This window comes from Sarcophilus harrisii, chromosome 2, assembly GCF_902635505.1.
Source record: "Sarcophilus harrisii chromosome 2, mSarHar1.11, whole genome shotgun sequence".
NCBI classification, from domain to species: Eukaryota; Metazoa; Chordata; class Mammalia; order Dasyuromorphia; family Dasyuridae; genus Sarcophilus; species Sarcophilus harrisii.
The window spans coordinates 59558741-59576718 of NC_045427.1; the positions used below are offsets into that span (position 1 = coordinate 59558741).

At 33.3% G+C, this 17978-nt stretch overlaps 1 long non-coding RNA gene across 2 annotated transcripts in view; it reads left to right on the forward strand.

Moving 5' to 3' along the window:
- Positions 1–10274, forward strand: part of LOC116421340 — an 89077-nt gene extending 78803 nt beyond the window's left edge. For both annotated transcript variants that reach the window (XR_004231662.1, XR_004231663.1), the window contains 2 exons: positions 6197–6258; positions 9970–10274. This is a non-coding gene — a long non-coding RNA (uncharacterized LOC116421340). The remainder of the gene's footprint in view (positions 1–6196; positions 6259–9969) is intronic.
- Positions 10275–17978: the final 7704 nt, after the last annotated feature.

The window sequence follows — 17978 nt, forward strand, 5'->3', positions numbered from 1 at the left end:
CAATAGTCCTTGTTTGATCATCCATAATCTCCAGTTTTTTGACTCACCTCTTAATGGATTTTAACTTCTCAAATTTTTAAAAACAGTTACTTGATTGAACTGTGAAAGCTCAATGAGCTTAATATTGATTATGATGATACTACTCATGATATGGAGAAATCCCTAAGTATCCCTAAGTAATCAAAGGCCAGGCCTTAATAGCTCATACCAGTCTTAAAAGTCATTCCTCCTCTATAGACCTAGAGGTAGATTTTTGTTCCTATTTCTTGAGTACCATCTCATTTAAGAAAAGTGAAGTTCATCACCTCATTACTTAGGGTAATGGTATCAAACAAATAGAAACACAAGCCTGTAGGCTTCATCTGATTTAGAAAAACATGAATTAGTATTACCTATGTTGTATTGAACTTTTGTTTATTTTATTAAACATTAGTATACATTATTAATTATATTACTCTAGGGCTTGAATTTTTACATCTTGATTAGAGAATTACAGTTTTTGGCCTTGGGAACTCTTTAACTTTTGACTATTGATTGTGGGATTATGGTCTGTATTTTTAGGTAGCAAGCACATAGAAAAGAATCAAGGATTCTTGATTATTAATAAAAATAGTTATAATTTTATAGTAATAATAATGATAGTAATGATAATAATAATGAGCAACATTTATATTGTGTTTTAATGCTTAAAAAATGTTTGAATGTTAGAACAATCCTGTGACTACTGGTGCTATTATTCCCATCTTACTGATTTTACTGAATAAATACCAAATTATATATATATATATATATATATATATATATATATATACACATACATATATATATATATATATATATATATATATATATATATACTCTTACATATTGATTAAAAAGGAGAAAGATGATATGTCCATACTAACATAACTAAGGAAACGTCAAAGACAAGATCTGATTTTAGGTATTCCTGATTCCAAGCATAGTGTTTGAACTGAAATCTGAATTTCTGAAGGACATTTCCTGTTTAATTATTGAAGAATCATTATTTTAGTTGATGATGTTACTGACAATTTCCTTCACATTCCTATTCATGATTTTTTTCTCTGAGACATAACATCATCCAAAAAAAGGTTTGTTTTACACACATTTCTAAGCTTTCTGCCCAGAGGGATCTAAAGAAGGTATCCAACACTTACTGTGCCATTTTTAATGCTATGGGGGAAAGAGGACATTGCATTAAATAGTTCATCTGGAGAAAAGTAAACAATAAATATTGTCCAATTAATTCTTCCTTGGGAGAAGGATATTTATTTGAATTAAAGTCTTAAGAGAATTTAGTAGAATAATTGTAACATGATTAATTGTACTTTCAGAAAAAAAGTACCATATGTACTTCACATAGGAATGTTGAATCAATTTGACATTTATTAGGTAGTTTCTATATATAATACAGGCAGCTAGATGGTACAATGGATAGGGCTTTGGATTTGGAGTTAGAAAGTCTGTAGGTCAAAATTGTCCTAGGATATATACTAGCTATATGACTCTGGGTAAGACACTGAACCCTGTTTGCCTCAGCTTCCTCATCTCTAAAATGATTTGGAAAAGGAAATGGCAAACCACTTCTGTAGCTTTGCCAAGAAGATCCCAAATGAGATCATGGAGAGTTAGACATGATTGAAAAATGACTGAACAACAACAAAACATGTAAGGCATGTCATTTCATTCTTTCTTTCAGTGAGTTTATACACTACTGGATTGTACTCAATAAAATAAATACACAAAGTAATATGATTTTATTGCAAGAGATAGAAAGAATTAACACCTGGGGATATGAAGACGAGGTTTGTGTTCCTATCCCATGGTGGCATAGTAGCTTTGCTTTGGAGGAAGTCAGTGATTTTAAGAGATTTAAATAAGGAGGGAGTGTCTTCATTCCAAGCAGGAGAGAATTAGTGCAAAGGTAAGGATATTTTAGATCCAATACCATGTCCTGGGAACAACTACTAAGCTAGTTGGACTAGAAACAAGTATGTCCTGGAGCCATTTGGGGAACTGCTTGGAAAAGGCTGATTGTTAAATTTATTGATGTAGTATGAGTATTTACACATCAAAAATCAATTAATTACATATATATTTTTCATATATACATACACGAATATAAAATGTATAGATGTAAAAATATATGCATGTATATATACATAGATATATGTATAAATGTGTATATATAAAATGTGAATTATTGTTTTGATTGTTTAAACTTAGGAAAAATGATAGAGAAAATATTTATAATACAGATCCAACTTAAAAGGGCATCATGGATTTTTTCCTCCTAGATATCTGATTACTCATACCAGAGTAGTAAAAAAATTAAGTGGGAGGTCACATTATCAGTACTTTAAATATAGGGCTGAGGAGTTTGCATTTTATGCTTAAAGCAATAGGGATATATTGAGTTATTATTATTAAAATGGCAAAATCTGTATTTTGGAATATCAATTTGTCAGCTATGTGGAGAGAATGACTGAAGATGGGAAAGACCAGGAAAGATTAATTAGGAGGCTATTGTTTTAGACCAAGTGATAAATAGGCTTTGAGGGACAGAACCAAGATGGGATTATAAAAGTGAAAGAACAGAAACAGATATAGGAGATTTTATGAAAAATAGAATAGACATGACTTGGTAAATGTTTGCATGTGGAAGGGTAAAAATGATAGTTTTGAGATAGAACCCAGATTTTCCTCATTTCATTTTCCTAACTATGGTTCTTACAAAAGTTGAAAGCTGGGCTCTGTGGACCTTGGATTTAATCTGAATTGGTCTATTACCTCCAATGGCATGAATATGAATTCAGGTTGGAGAATTGAGAGGGTATTGGTCTTCATTCAGTCTGAATTTTATAAATGAAGAAATAGAAGTCAGGCAAGTGAAGAGTTTTAGGAACTTACCTACAAGATATAGTTAATAAAAAGTAAAAGCAGATTTTGAACCCATGAACTGATTCTAAAATAAGTGCCTTTCCCCCATCACCATTTTAATTTGTTCTTCCTTTAGAAGAACTTAATAAGCAAATACTTTGTTTTTTGATGAGTTTGCTAAGTCTATGTAAAATATTTGACTAAAAAGAAAAGGAAAATCTTTTTCAATCAAGGTAAATGCATTGAAACAAAGGCATAATCTGTCTATAAATAGTCAAAAGCAGCTGCTACTCTTCAGTTAAACCTGAAAGAAATTAGGTGGAGTTATGTAAATGAATGTTTATTATGTCTTGGAAATTCTGTTGTTTACTTATTATTTGAAAGTTGCAGGCAAGAAATGTTAGATTCCTCTGTGACCAATGGGTAACTTTCAACCTGAGAAAATGGTTTGCTTTGAAAATATTTGATTGAATTCAATTATTTTTTCAGTTAGCAAAAATCATTTCACTGGTTTAGAGTGCTGGATCTGAAATCATAAAGATCTGTGTTCAGACTCCTCTTTAAAATTTACTAATTTTATGTATATGGCTGTAGACTTGGTTACCTCTTGGTCTCAATTTCTATTTCTACAAGATGAGAGTGACAAATCAGGTGATTCTGAGTATCTCATTGATTTCCAATATTTTATACTCAAATATCCCTTTCAAGGTGAGAAACCAAGCCAGGATTTCTCTGACTTGCTAATGAAACCACAAAGATAATGAAAATTTCTCAACAATTAAATCAGACATTGATTCTCTTGAGGAATAGTGTACTATAGAACTTATAGGACTAGTCTAGGAATGGGAAAGACCTATGGATAAGAACTAAAGGTGATCATTTGACAGTTAGTGTCCTGCTATTTTCTTTAAGAGTATGTTAGAGTATTTTGGGATTTCCAGAAGTATGCAATTTAGTATTACTGCATTGCTGAAAGGATTTTTTACATTAGATATTCCCCATGCTCAAGAAATCAATAATCTGTAGTACCCTACTCCTTCCAGTATTGGTTATTATAGTACCCAAATGCTGAGCACAATAGTTTCACTTCATCTGTGAGAATTTTGCCTTTGAAAAGAAATCTTTTTTATATATAGCTTCTAGGAAGAACATTCCACATACGTGGCAAACATTTTAGCTGAGTGCATAGCTCCTTATTTTATACCTCATTTTGATATTAATATCTAATGGTCACTAATGAAAATATCTTCCTGGTCACTTCTTTCAGAGCCATTAATAACCCTAACAAATTTGAGGCATACACCTAATTGGGGAAAAGTTTTCAAGGTTGTATTTTTTTCCTGATTCTTTAAAAAAAAATCAACAAATAATGTTGAATAGATTTTCTATTCCTTAAAACTCTTGAATAAAATTGGTAATTATTTGAGAATAATCATTTTAATCATCCTACATATGAAAGACAGTGAATGAAATTCAATATTTCTCAAACTATGGCATAAAACTTATTAACATAGCCATGAGCAGATTGGGTAGATTCTATTGGGCAATGAATTGGTCCCAGATTGTGTAGTAAGAAGAAATTTGCCTAAATCTACTTTGATAAGTATCTAATACTTATAATAATCCTTAATTTCTTGCTGCTGCAAAGAACATCTCTTTAATAGTGGTATTCTGATGATCAGATAATCATCTATGACTATAATTCATAGAAAATGTCAATCTTAAATCAAAATTGTATATAACTCCAGTGGGCAATGGAAAGAGGCATATCAGATGCGAGCAGACTTATATCTACTATATAAATATAGTATATTGTCTATATACTATATTATCAGTAATGACTTTTGGATAAGAAAGTCATTATATTGAGGACATAAACATATAAGGAAGTGAACTTTCAAGTATTGAGTGGGAAGAATAAAATATATACAACATGATTGTTACATAGGTACTCTGGAAGTATATTTAAAACCATGAAAAAAGGCAACATGGTAGTTTCTCTACGGATAAATTATGGAAATTATCATCAGATACAAAAAAGATCATTTTAAAAAGAGGAAACAAATTGTTAATACTCACTTGAAAAATTCATCAACTTTGCTAATTATCAAAGAGATGCAAATTAAAACAAATTTAAGGGACCATGAAATTGGCAAAATTAGTGAAAAACAGTGAAACTGAATGCTGGCATGGCTATGGAAAAATAAGTTATTCCCATTGCTGGAAGAATTACAAATCTGTAGAATCTCTTTGGAGGAAAATGTGGCTATGAAGAATTAAGGGTATAAAAACAATTCCATTTTTTTGCCACATAATTTCTTGAGAATATAATCTGAAAGTTTTAAGGAAAACAATCCAAATAACAAAAATCTATTCAATGATATTTGTTTTTAGAAGAGTTGTTTTTCAGTTGTGTCCAATCCTTCGTGATCCCATTTAGGGTTTTCTTCACAAAGATACTAGAATAGTTTTACATTTCTTTCTGCAGTTCATTTTATAGACGAGAAAACTAAGGCAAGCAGGGTAAAATGAATAGCAAATTATAAAAATAGAACAGAAGTATAATAATGGTATACACATGATAGAAATATATGAGAGAATGCCATTGAGAACAAATGTATAAACTAACAATTTGATGGTAAATTGGAATGGTTTGAGACTGTATTTAATTAAACTCAGGTCTTCTTCACCCTACAACCATCTTGATGACCACTAAAACACTAAATTTTCTTTATATGAAATAAAGGCTAGCTTTATTAATCAAGAGGATGATTTTTTTTGAACCCAAGAAACCAACCTACTTCACAGGGTTATGTAAAGAAAATACTTCTAAAATGACAAAGTCCAGTATGAATGTAAATCGTTTTAGTAATTAAAAAAAAATTATTAGCCTCAAGATCCATCCACATAAGCTATAATAAGAAATAGATATTTTCTTTCATTTTGTTGTCCTTTATGAGTTTGCATCAATTATCTGCAAAAGTTAACAGCACATACAATATAATTCAGACATGAAATGTCAGTGCTAAAAGGTACTTAGAGTTTACTTAATCCAGAGGTCCTTAACCTTGTTTGTGTCATGTGCCCCTCTGGAAAAAACGTCTGGTAAGCTTATGTACTTCTCAAAATAATCTTTTTAAATGCATAAACTAAAATACATGAAATTACAAAGAAGTCAGTTATACTGAAGTGCTATTATCAAAATATTAACAGAAATGAATTAGTTCAAGGGCCTCAGGTTAAGAACTCTACTAATCCTATAATAACTTATTATATACTTTCCTTCTTATTTTAGGGATGGAGAATTTGACCTAGAAAAAGATCGTCACTTGCCTAAAGTTGCATAATAAACTAATGGTAAGAAGATAAACAACCATACCCTTCCCCTTCAACCTCAATCCCCCCTCCCCCCACTTTTATATTCTGAAAAGAAATAAACTTTTTAGTAGGATGGAGAGGGGATCTAGGGGTCTAAACTCGATGGGAAAAGCTAAAGTTACTATCATTGGTAAGTCATTAGCCTAACACATCTACTCAAATGCCAACCCAGAGTTACCCCTGTCTGCTACTTTCTCTATTATTATCCTGAAGGTGCTGAATATTTGTGGATAAAATTATACATCTGTGTTGACTGAATTTACCATATATATATATATATATATATATATATATATATATATATATATATATATATATATATTTTATCAACTGGACCTTCCTTACTGCATAGCAATCAATTTATAATTTTCTCATTGACTATCATATTCTTTACAGTGGGTATTTCAAATTTCTTTTCTCTCCCTACCTTCTATATCAAGCCCTCAAATGTAATTCTCATTAGAGCACCCAAACTTCTGCTTTACAGAGAAAATAGAGGCCATTAGTCATAAATATCCATCTGTCCTCCCTTCCACACTGAAAAATCTTTCATCATTATCCTCCATTTTCCTATTTGCCCAAGTCACCGATAAAGAGGCCAACCTTATTGCTAAGCCTTCTCTCCTCTGGTGATTTGATCCATTTACTTCCCATCTCCTCTGGAGAAATGTTTCTTCCTCAATCATTTCTCCTTTCTCTTGTATTTTCTCTTTCCTTATTCCCTGCTTCTTTCCCTACCACCTAGAAACATGCCCATATCTACCCCATTTTGAAAGCACCTTCAACACACATGGCTTCCCTCCATTCCAAACTATTACTCTATATCTCATCTTCCTTTTATAGACAGACATCAAGGGAAGGCCCTGTACAATCATTGCCCCTTTTTCCTTGTCTCTTATTCTCTTCACTCCCTTCAAAGCTGGTTTCCAATTCTGCTTGTCCATCTGAAAGTTGTAATCTCTCCCTGATTAACAATGACCTCTTACTCTAAATCCAATGACCTTTTTTGCTCCTCATTCTTCTTAATTTGTCTATAGGTTTTCAGGTAGTTGACTATTCTTTTATTCTGGATAATCTCCTCTCCCATGTCTTCTGTGACATGAATTTATCTTGTTGAACTTCTTCCCTTTCTGATTATTCTTTTCCAATTATTTTTGCTAGGTCACTATCATCTTTCTACTCATTAAGTATGAAGCTTCTACATGGTCTCTTCACCTCGCATTTCTCCTTACTTTGAACCACACACTTTCTAGTTGTATAAGTCATGACCATCCTCAAAGCCATAAAAAAATCGTTACCACAGGCCCTTACTGAATATTGGATTAAATATAAATAATTCAATTTGGCATTTAAAACTTTCTACCACTTAATTCTTTCTTACATTTTTAGTCTTATTTTACATTGCTAGAATATATATTCTAGTTAAATTGATCTGCTAATGCTGATAATGCTAATGCTTATACAAACTATTTCTAAATTCTGGGCCTTTGTACAAATGATCCTTTATTTCAGAAATGAGCTCCCTGCTCATTTCTTTTTCATAGAATTCCTAATTTATAGGGATCCAAAAGTACAACAATAATTTAACAAGTGCTTAATAAATAGTATATGAATTGAAGATAGACACTGATAAACATGGTGGTCAAGAATATATTATTACTATTTCTTATGTTTATCTAGAGCATCCTAACAATAGATACAATACATAAGTGAAACTGCCAAATTTTGCAAAGTATATGCACAGCAATTTTTAAAATAAATTTATACTCCACTCTTTCTCCAATCTTTTTTTTTTAATTTAGGAAATCAACAAAACAGTAAATTGAGAATTAATTTATAAATATAAATTAGTATAAATTCTTACAGTGAAAACAGAATAATCAGTTCTCAATAGGAGCCTGATCCAGCATACCCCTCATTGTAAATAACCTCAGAGCATAGGTGATTAGAACATAAAGCATAAAGTTTATTGAAATTGAATGACAGAATCCATTTATAATTTTGATGACCCTAAGCTGCTTTCTGATTTCTTCATCTATAAAAAGGAAACTGTTATACTGGAATACCTTTAAAATTGCAATTTTAAATTGTAAAAAATATAAATATATATTTTCTGAGCTCTTGACCCAGAGGGAAACTCACATTTACATATAAAGATAGGGATTTATCTGGCTGCTAGACAATACTAGGATAGAATTCTAAGGGACTTGGTCCCATACTAGCTGCTTTGCTCTATCTACACAAAAAAAAAAAAAAAAAAAAAAACTTTCCTTCCTCAATAACACCTTGTAAAGTTGGGAAGAAGCCAGTTGGAATCAGCAGTACAATCAAATCTCCAGTCCTGGGTCCTATAGCAATAACTTGAACTTTAGGCATGACTCTGGTCATGAAGAAATAGATACTGTTTATGTCTTTCCTTGGCGGTGGTCTGGAACCCTGAGACCCTTCTGCCTGGGAGCTATAGCCAGTTGGCTTTGAGCCATTGCCATGTGTATAGGTATCTCCAATTGGTTGGCAGATATCAGAGGGATGAATGAGTTCTAGGAGGCACCACACTGTCCTTAGTATTCAGCACAAGTTATAGGCTGTCAAGGCCTCCTGATTTAGTTTGCTCCAGCAGCAATTCTGTCTCATGAAGGGCTGACAATCAAACACGCTAAACAAGTGCTACATATGAATTTTGCAAAAGTATCACTTTGGGAGAACAGGAACCAAAACAAATTGAGAAATCACATAAATAATTACTCTGAGCTTAAACTACAACATAAAAAGAGAAGGCAAGCAAAGCTAAAATGCTAATTAATTCAAACTTCTATTTAATTACAGGGGGCACACATTAATAAATCAGAATTGACTACATGTTGAGTAGACCAGCTCTGTGTAGGATTCCCAAGAAAGTACATCACAGAATTAGAGAATGTTAGCTCTAAAAGGGACCTTAGTAGATTGAATTCTAAAGTTGGAAAGGACTTTATAAGCATGAATATTAGAACAGAGGATGTCAGAAATACAAGGGACCTTATACTATGGAGTGGGGTGGAAATAGAAGATGATCTCCAAAGGCCTTTCCAGCTTTTTGAACAGAAACCAGAGAATATGAGAGTTGGCAGGGAATGTGGAAAATAGGATTGCAGAGAGGAAGCAACTGTAGAGATGGCATAGAACCTAAAAATCAACAGACCTAGGCTTATAGTTCAGCAATAACAACAGCTTCATGATCTTGGTCAAGATCCTCAAATCACTTTGAAACCCATTTTTTTGTACAGGTAAAATGAGGATAGTACTATTTGCACTTAATAGCTCAGTGTTGAGGTATATATATGTGTGTATATGCATATGTATACACACATATATATTCCAACCAAGAAATCATCTTGTCTAATTTACTAAATTTGTAGAATTTGTAAAATTATAATGTGTGTTTATACACACTATCTATGTCTCTATGTATGTATATACACATCCATAAATATTCTCTCTTTGTGTATATATCCTATCAAATGAGTAAATGAGACATGATATGATTTCTAAGTTCCTTCTACCTCCAGATTCTAGACATCTGTGGCTGGGGTTTAATAATCCGAAGTCTTCTGATATCTTCTTCATTATATCTGGGTGATGTTGGACTGAAGGAAATTAAAAGTTCCTTTATATGCTGGCCTCTGTGTAACTTTGTGGTATTCTCTTTAGGCAACTCTACAGCTGCTTCCAAAGGAGGAATTGTGTAAGGGCTCATGAACACTGAAAAGGTCTACAGAGAAAAAAAATTTGTGTCTGTACTCTGATATAATTGGGATTAGGTCCCAACATGGTATAAGGAAGAGATGCTCTGTAAGGGTCAGAGCATTTGAATTCAAAATCATGATCCCGAGTGAGTTGTGTAATCTTTCTGAGTGTCAATTTTTTGGGCAACTAAATGACACAATAAATAGAGCACTGGATCTACAGTCAAGAATACCTGAGTTTGAATCCTGCTTTGGAAATGTAATAACAATAAAAACATAGATGAGTCACTTGATTTAAGCCTCAGTTTCCTCGTTGGTAAAATGGGAATGATAGCAATAGCACCTACTTCATAGGATTATTGTGAAAATCAAATGAGATAATATATGTAAAACTATTTACATATAAAATCTTATATAAGTGCTGGCAATCATGATATTATTATATGGAATTAACTTCTTCTGAAGTGAATGGGGCTGTAATAGATAGTTTTGATATGATTTTTTAAAAATGACGAGTAGGAATCAATACATTTTCTTGAAATAAGGGGTGACACTATTAAATATCTTGTAAAGTGAGGAGGAATAAAGCCTAGTGCATTGTGACCACCTTGGATTAACACTTCGTAACAAAGCATGAGAAAACTCTCTGTTCATGCATCTGTCTAGTCAACCAATGTTTGTTGAGTTTCCACTTAATGCTCAGCCAGTGCTATGTAATTAGGGGATTATAGAGTGAAACTGATAAAGCAGTGTGAAATCTGACAGTATCAGAAGTCCCAATGTTCATAACAAACTGATGCTGATGAGCAAATCTAAGGATATCAAAAAGACTTTTTTTTAACCCTTCCTTAACTTCCAACTAGACTGAGGAAAAGAAGATCAAATAAAGGAAAGATTAAGTTAGGTTTACAATAACTTATAGTCAAGACTAGACAGTGCTAGCTATTCAACTTGCATCTTGTATCTGTTTTACAGTCCCAAAGAATAATCTTTGAATTAGAAATTACCAAACAACATATGGGAACATATAGATAGAACTGCAGGGAGTGAAGTAAGGAAAGTGGTATCAGGAGAGCACCTAAACTTACTTGAATGTGTCCAGTTTGAATTTTGGTCTAAAAAAGGTTTCTGATGCTCATTTTGTAATTCCTATGGAAAATACCTCTTATTTTTCCTAACATATCACAAATTCAGAATTAGTCAAGAGGGTGACTCAAAGGCCCCTAAAGCTAGTGTGATCTTAGACTGCATTTACAGGGAAAATGTGCAAGATCAGTAAAGTAATAGCCCCCTGTATTTATGAGAAATACAAAAAGTGTAATGTTAAAGTGGTGGGCTTGAAGTCAAGAAAACCTGAATTTGAATCCAGTTTTTAAGACTAAGTGTAATAATAATGGACAAATCACTTAACTTCTTTGAGACTCTATTTGCTCTTCTGTAAAATTGGGATAATAATAACAGGAGCATCACAGAGCTATTAGGAGGCCCAAATGACACTTTGTAAACCTTAAGTTATCAAATCAATATCAGTAAGCTTATTGCTGCTCTTCTGTGATCATGTAACATCTATAGTAATATGTTCAGTTTGGGGTAACATATATTAAAAAGAGCATCAACAAAAAGAAAGGCTCTGGGGAGGGTGAACCAAAATGTTACATGGTTTCAGGATCATGTCACACTGAGAATTATTGAAATTATTGGGATTATATAACTTGAAGAAAAAAAAAATTTAAAGGAGTTGTCCTTGCTACATTTAAGCATTTGAAGGAGAAGTCATATGGTGAGATGTGCATTTTTTTATCCCAGAGTGGGGAATTGTGAACAATGGGCAGAATTTATTTATTTTTAAATTTGATGATCTTTTTTAAAAAGTAGTATTTTATTTTCCCAAACATATGTAAAAATGTTTTTCAACATTCACCTTTGCAAAATCTTGTGTGTCTCTCTCTCTCTTCCCTCGCTACTCTCTCCATGATAGCAAGACATCTGATATAGATTAAATCTGTGTGATACTTCTAAATATATTTTCATATTCATCATTCTGCACAAGAAAAATCTGATCAAAAGGGAAAAAAGACGAAAAAGGAAAAAAAACAAGCATCAAACAACAGCAATAACAACAAAAAGGTGAAAATAATGTTTTAATGCACATTCAGTCTTCACAGTTCTCTTTTGGGATACATAAAGCACTTTCCATCACAATATATTGGAATTGCCTTGAATGACCTCATCATTGAAAAGAGCCAAGTTCATCACAGTTGATTGTCACATAATCTTGTTGTTACTGTGTACAATGTTCTCTTGGTTCTGTTTACTTTCCTCAGCATCAGATCATTTAAGTCTTTCCAAGGGTTTCTGAAATCAGCCTGCTCATCATTTCTTACAGAACAATAATATTCAATTACTTTCATATACCACAACTTATTCAGCTATTCTCCAACTGATGGCCAGCCACTGAATTTCCAGTTTTTTTGCCACTACAAAAAGAACCATTACAAACATTTTTATGCTTGTGAATCTTTTCCCCTCTTTTATGATCTCTTTGGGATACACACCCAATAGAGACAATCCTGGATCAAATGGCATGCGCTTTGATAATCCTTTGAGCATAGTTTCAAATTGCTCTCCAGAATGGTTGGATCATTTTACCACTCCACCAACAATACGTTAGTGTCCCTGTTTTCCCACATCCCTAATAGTACAAATTTAAATTTGATATAATGATGTACTTCCCAAGACTCAACATTACAGAAAAGTGGGTTGAACTGTTTTATTAGGGGTGTTGAGACAAAATCTGGATGGCCTCTTGTTAGACATTTCTAGATGGGATTTTAACATATGTCGAGTCTGGGAAACACAAATGGTCTCCAAAGATCCTTCTCAATTCAGAGATTATGTTTAGATAGGAATAGGAGACTAAGATTGAGACCATGGGGCATCAGAGGTAAGAAGAGACTACAATGTTGTGGGAATAAATTTTGCAAGAATCAGTCAAAAGAAAAAGAACAATTGGGCCATTGACAATCTTCCTAGAATTCAGTGAGAAGGGTTATTTCTGATGCTGAAAAACCATTATTGCAGAAACTGTGCCAGAGTGTCCCTGGCTAAATCAAGAATTTTATTCTTAATAATATTTGGCATTTACATACATAGTGATTAAATTCTGTTCCTAAGAATCAATTGTTGGGTAGATAATAATATTTGTCAAGAGGATTCCTGTGCTTTTAGTGAGGGAGAAATAGTACCTGGAAGTAATTTAGGGCCCAGAAGACAATATTTATTTTAGTATCTGACGACACAAATCAAAAGCATAGGTCCCATTTCTATAATGATTTAAGATTTACAAAATGCTTCCTTCCCGATATTCCAAGAAAGTAGATAGTGTGAGTATTATTATCCCCATCTTACAGAAATACAATATAAAGTGACATTCCAGAAGTCAGGAATCAAAAGCAAGTATTCTGACTAGAAGTCATTGGTTCATAGGCTTAAAATTTGGGGATCATCTAAACCAATTGCCTTATTTACCAAGGAGGAAACTGAAGAGCAGATTGATGAGAGGCAGGGTAACACAGTGTATAGAATGTTGGTTACAAAGCCAGAAAGAACAGGATTCAAACCCTGCTTCTACTAGTTCTATGACTGTAGTTAATTGGATGATACTCTCTAATTTTGATCCAGATCCTCATCTTTAATAGGGTGTATCAAGTACCTATATTACTCTATTTCTCAGGGTCTACAAGGATATTTCTACAAGGATCAGATAAAACGATGGATGATCAGTTGTAATTGTTGTTGTCCATAGTCAGACTTCCTAAGGAAGTCATGATGTGAACTTTGAAACAGGGGAGGAGGGGAAGTACCAGGGAGGAGTTTAATAGCTCAGAGGGAGGAATGAAGGAGGAACCAGGTAGAATGCACAGACTGATCAGATCTCAGACCTGTCTAAAGGTATGCTAATCAAGATCTCAAAGATTTAATTTAAAGATGCTCAGAGGTTGAAGGGCTAGAAAATGAAGACTGATAAAGAATTTTATCCTTACATCATTCTATACAAACAGGATAGTCTTGGACTTGCTTATACCTTGTATTAGCCAGATGGCTTCTTCCTGATAAGGGAAGAGAACATTTTCAAGTTCACATCATTCAGAGCATAATTTGACCCCATGCCTTTTGACATATAGGGTTCTAATGATTAAAAAAAATGCATCTTCAATAAAACTGCTTCAAAAACCCTTCAACTTTATTGTGTATTACAGCCTGAAAAAAATCCACATCACTTTGAGAATTAGAAAAATGGGCAAAAGGAATTTCTCAATGAAGACATAAATATCACTTATAGATGTAGCTTTTCTTGACACTGGGGGCTTAAGCATTTCTAACATTGGTCATAAAAATAATTTGAAAGTAGGAAAGAGAAGTGATTATTTATTTAGGGGACTTTATCAATGGTGGCCCTCTCTCATTTTAATAAATGAAATTTGTTGTGTGCAGCTGAGATCACTGAAGCATGCAGATGTACTATCTGCCCAAGAAGGGATTTTAATAATTTATATCCTGCAAGGGTATTTTATGACAGTGCTTATAATCCTCTTAGTGCTCCAAAATCAACATTTACAGCAGATGTCTTTGACCTGATACAGTTGATAGTCTTATCTCTTTATTAAATGTTGTGACTCAAGACTTGCTCAAAATGAGGGGGTTTGTGAAAACTGATTTCTATTTGGGTCTCAATATTATATTCTCCAGTATGAATATTTCATCTTAATTAATATATTTGAGAAGGGGAATCTTAATTTATCATGGTACTTAGATAAGTCATTTTGGATTTTGCAAATGCCCTTGACTAGGAGGCTTGATCAGCCAATAAACCTGATGCTAGGATTTACCCCTTGCCCCACTCCCCAGTTTAATCAACATATGGCCTTAAGCTTCTCTGTGGCTGGATCCAGGCTCTAGGAGTACATCTTTGGACTATATGGGTTAATCATTAAACATTACTGCACACATGGCAGTTAAGACCTAGAGCTGGAGACCTTCTGCTTCAAGTGCCCAGATGTCAACTCCAGAGTGAAGAGTCAGAACATGGATGGCAAAGGTGTCTTTTACTTTAATAAATTAACAGGGAGTTTTTGAATATCTTTGCCTCTATATTCTTAAAGTGGCCAAATCCTTTCTAGTTTCTAAAGTGCTCAGGGATGCTAGGGACACAGAAGGAAAGCTTTTCCTTGACCTCAGAAAGCTACTTTTTAGTGTGGCAAGGAGTCCATATGACACAAGGAAAAGAGCAGTGGCCTTGTAGGTTAGAGGCATTTAGAGTTGGAAGGGATCTTCCAGATACACTGATTTAACCCTTTTCCTTTTAAAGATGAGTCAGAACAATGACTGAACATGTTGTAGTATGTGATTGTGATAGAATATTACTGAAATATGCGAAATGAAGAGCTCAATGATTTTAGAACAACATGGTTGCAAGGATTGATGTTGAAAATTGCAAGAGTTAATGTTGAAAATTTATCCATGCATATGTTTTGAAAAATAAAAAGATTTAATAAAAAAAAGAAAAACATGGAAAGACTTGCAAGGAGATAAACGAATAGAAACAAGAGAACATTATATACAGTAACAGCAATGTTGTTTTAAGAATGACTTGGAACAAATAATTTATTTTGATTATTATAACTATCCAAATTAATTATAAAGGACAGATGAAGAAAGATGCTGTCTGCATCCAAAGAAATAAATCATAAATAAAAGCATGCACAGAATAATTTTACATATGTATGTATTATGTACACATCTGTCACATATATGTATTATATGTGGGTGTATGCATACACATCTATTTGTGTCTAATGATAACCATCTGAGAGGAGAAAGAAATAAATTTACATGATAATTTTGTTATGTATTTGAAAGGAATAGCAAGCTGTGCAGAGCAGATTTGCAGTTTCATGTGCAATCTTCTTTTTTTATTGTACTATGCTATGGAAAGTCTTGTTTTATTCCACAAATGAAAAATAAAATAAAAATAAGATGAGGCAGATAACATGTATTTATTAAATGTCTACCATTTACCTGACATTATACTAAATACTTGGGGATAGATTCCAAAACAAAGGGGGGGGGAAGATAATCTCTGTCCTTCATCTTATAGGGAAGAAAAGGGAAGGGAATGGAAGAGAAAAGAGGGGAAGGAAAAGAAAAAGAAAGGAAGGGTTGGGAATAAACATTTATCCAGTATCTACTAAGATAAGTTACTACATAGTCACAATACCATATGCTAAGTACTTTACAAATATGATTTCATTTGATCCTCAGAGCAACACTGAGGAAAAAGTACTGCTATCAATTCCATTTTACAGTTAAGGAAACTGAGACAAACAAGTTAAGTGACTTGCCCACAGTCACACAACTAGTAAGGCTGGATTCTTATGTGAATTAGATTTAAGTGAGACAGTGTTGCACAAAGTCACAAATATCACTCTCTCTTCCAAATGACAATATAAAAGTCAGCACAACTGGTGATGGTCTGGGATGCAATGGATGACCCTGGCATTTTTGATGTCTGACCTAACTCTAAGTACTCTATAGAACTTGCTTCATGTGTATAGTTTCATTCCCCTCCCATCTCCCTTGTGCAGAGAGTCAATTGTTAAACATTTAGCAGTATATCCCTGACTTTTTAACAGGAATATTGTTAAATCAACTCACCTATACTATTTGAAATTAATTTTTGGCCAATATAGAACCCATGTGACTAAGTTTTACATGATTGTATATTTATGTACCTATATCAGTGGAATTGGGGGGAGAGAGAGAGAGAGAGAGAGACAGAGACAGAGACAGAGACAGAGACAGAGAGAGAGAAGAGAGAGCAAAAAAGTGAAAATTTTATTTTATGATCCACACTCAGTTCCCAAGGTCCTCTTTCTGAGTGAAGCTGGCTCTATCACAAGAACACTGGAATTAGTCTGAATCACCTCTCTGTTGAAAAGAGCCACATCTACCAGAATTGATCATCGTATAATCTCAAACCAACTATGTTTTTTTAAAAAAGGACAAGGATAGTTTGACCAGTGGTATATTCCAAGACAAATATCTCTTCAAGTTACTATTTAGCTATTAAGGATTAATTTTTGGTTCCAGTCATATAACCAGTTTCAACTCCATCCAAGAAAAAGTAATATAATCTAGTCTATCTCACGATGTCTTCTCCCCAAGGATAGCATGAAAGAAATTGTCAAATGTTTTGTTGACATCTAAACACACTACTGTATATCTTTAGCATTCCTCTGATCTATCAGTCTAATTACCCTATCAAAAAAGGAAATTAAGTTAGTCTGCTATTACTTGTTTTTGATGAAACCATGCTGGCTTTTAATGATCTCTATTATGTTTTCTGTAGAAGCAATGGATTAATTTCCATGAATGGAGTTTGGGTTTAGTTGAAGAAATATTGCGTTCAAATACAACCTTTATTTCACACAAACTACGTGACTTTCAATAAATCGCTTAACTTTTACATGCTTCAGACAACAAGCCTAAGCAATAGACAATTTGCAGTCTTTGTTCATGAATGGCATTCCCCAAAATGACAAAATCAAGAGTTTTTCTATATTCCTATCATTTTTAAGCATTCATAAACCATCTCTCTAATAATATGTCCCAGAATTTTGCCAGGAATTTTCCCATCCATAGTTTTCAATCCATCTTCATTCTCTCTCTCTCTCTCTCTCTCTCTCTCTCGTTTGAAATCTAGATTTTTTTTTTCCTTCACTAGTCCTGTGGCACTTCTCTTATTATCTGATTTTTCATAGATCATTCAACAGAAGCCCAATATCTTTTCTAGGCTTCAGTTTCCCGATAAAATGAAGAGAGTTGAATTATTTCTAATAAAATAAAGAAGTTGGGGCAGCTAGGTGGCGCAGTGGATAGAGCACCAACCCTGAAATTAGAAGGTCCTGAGTTCAA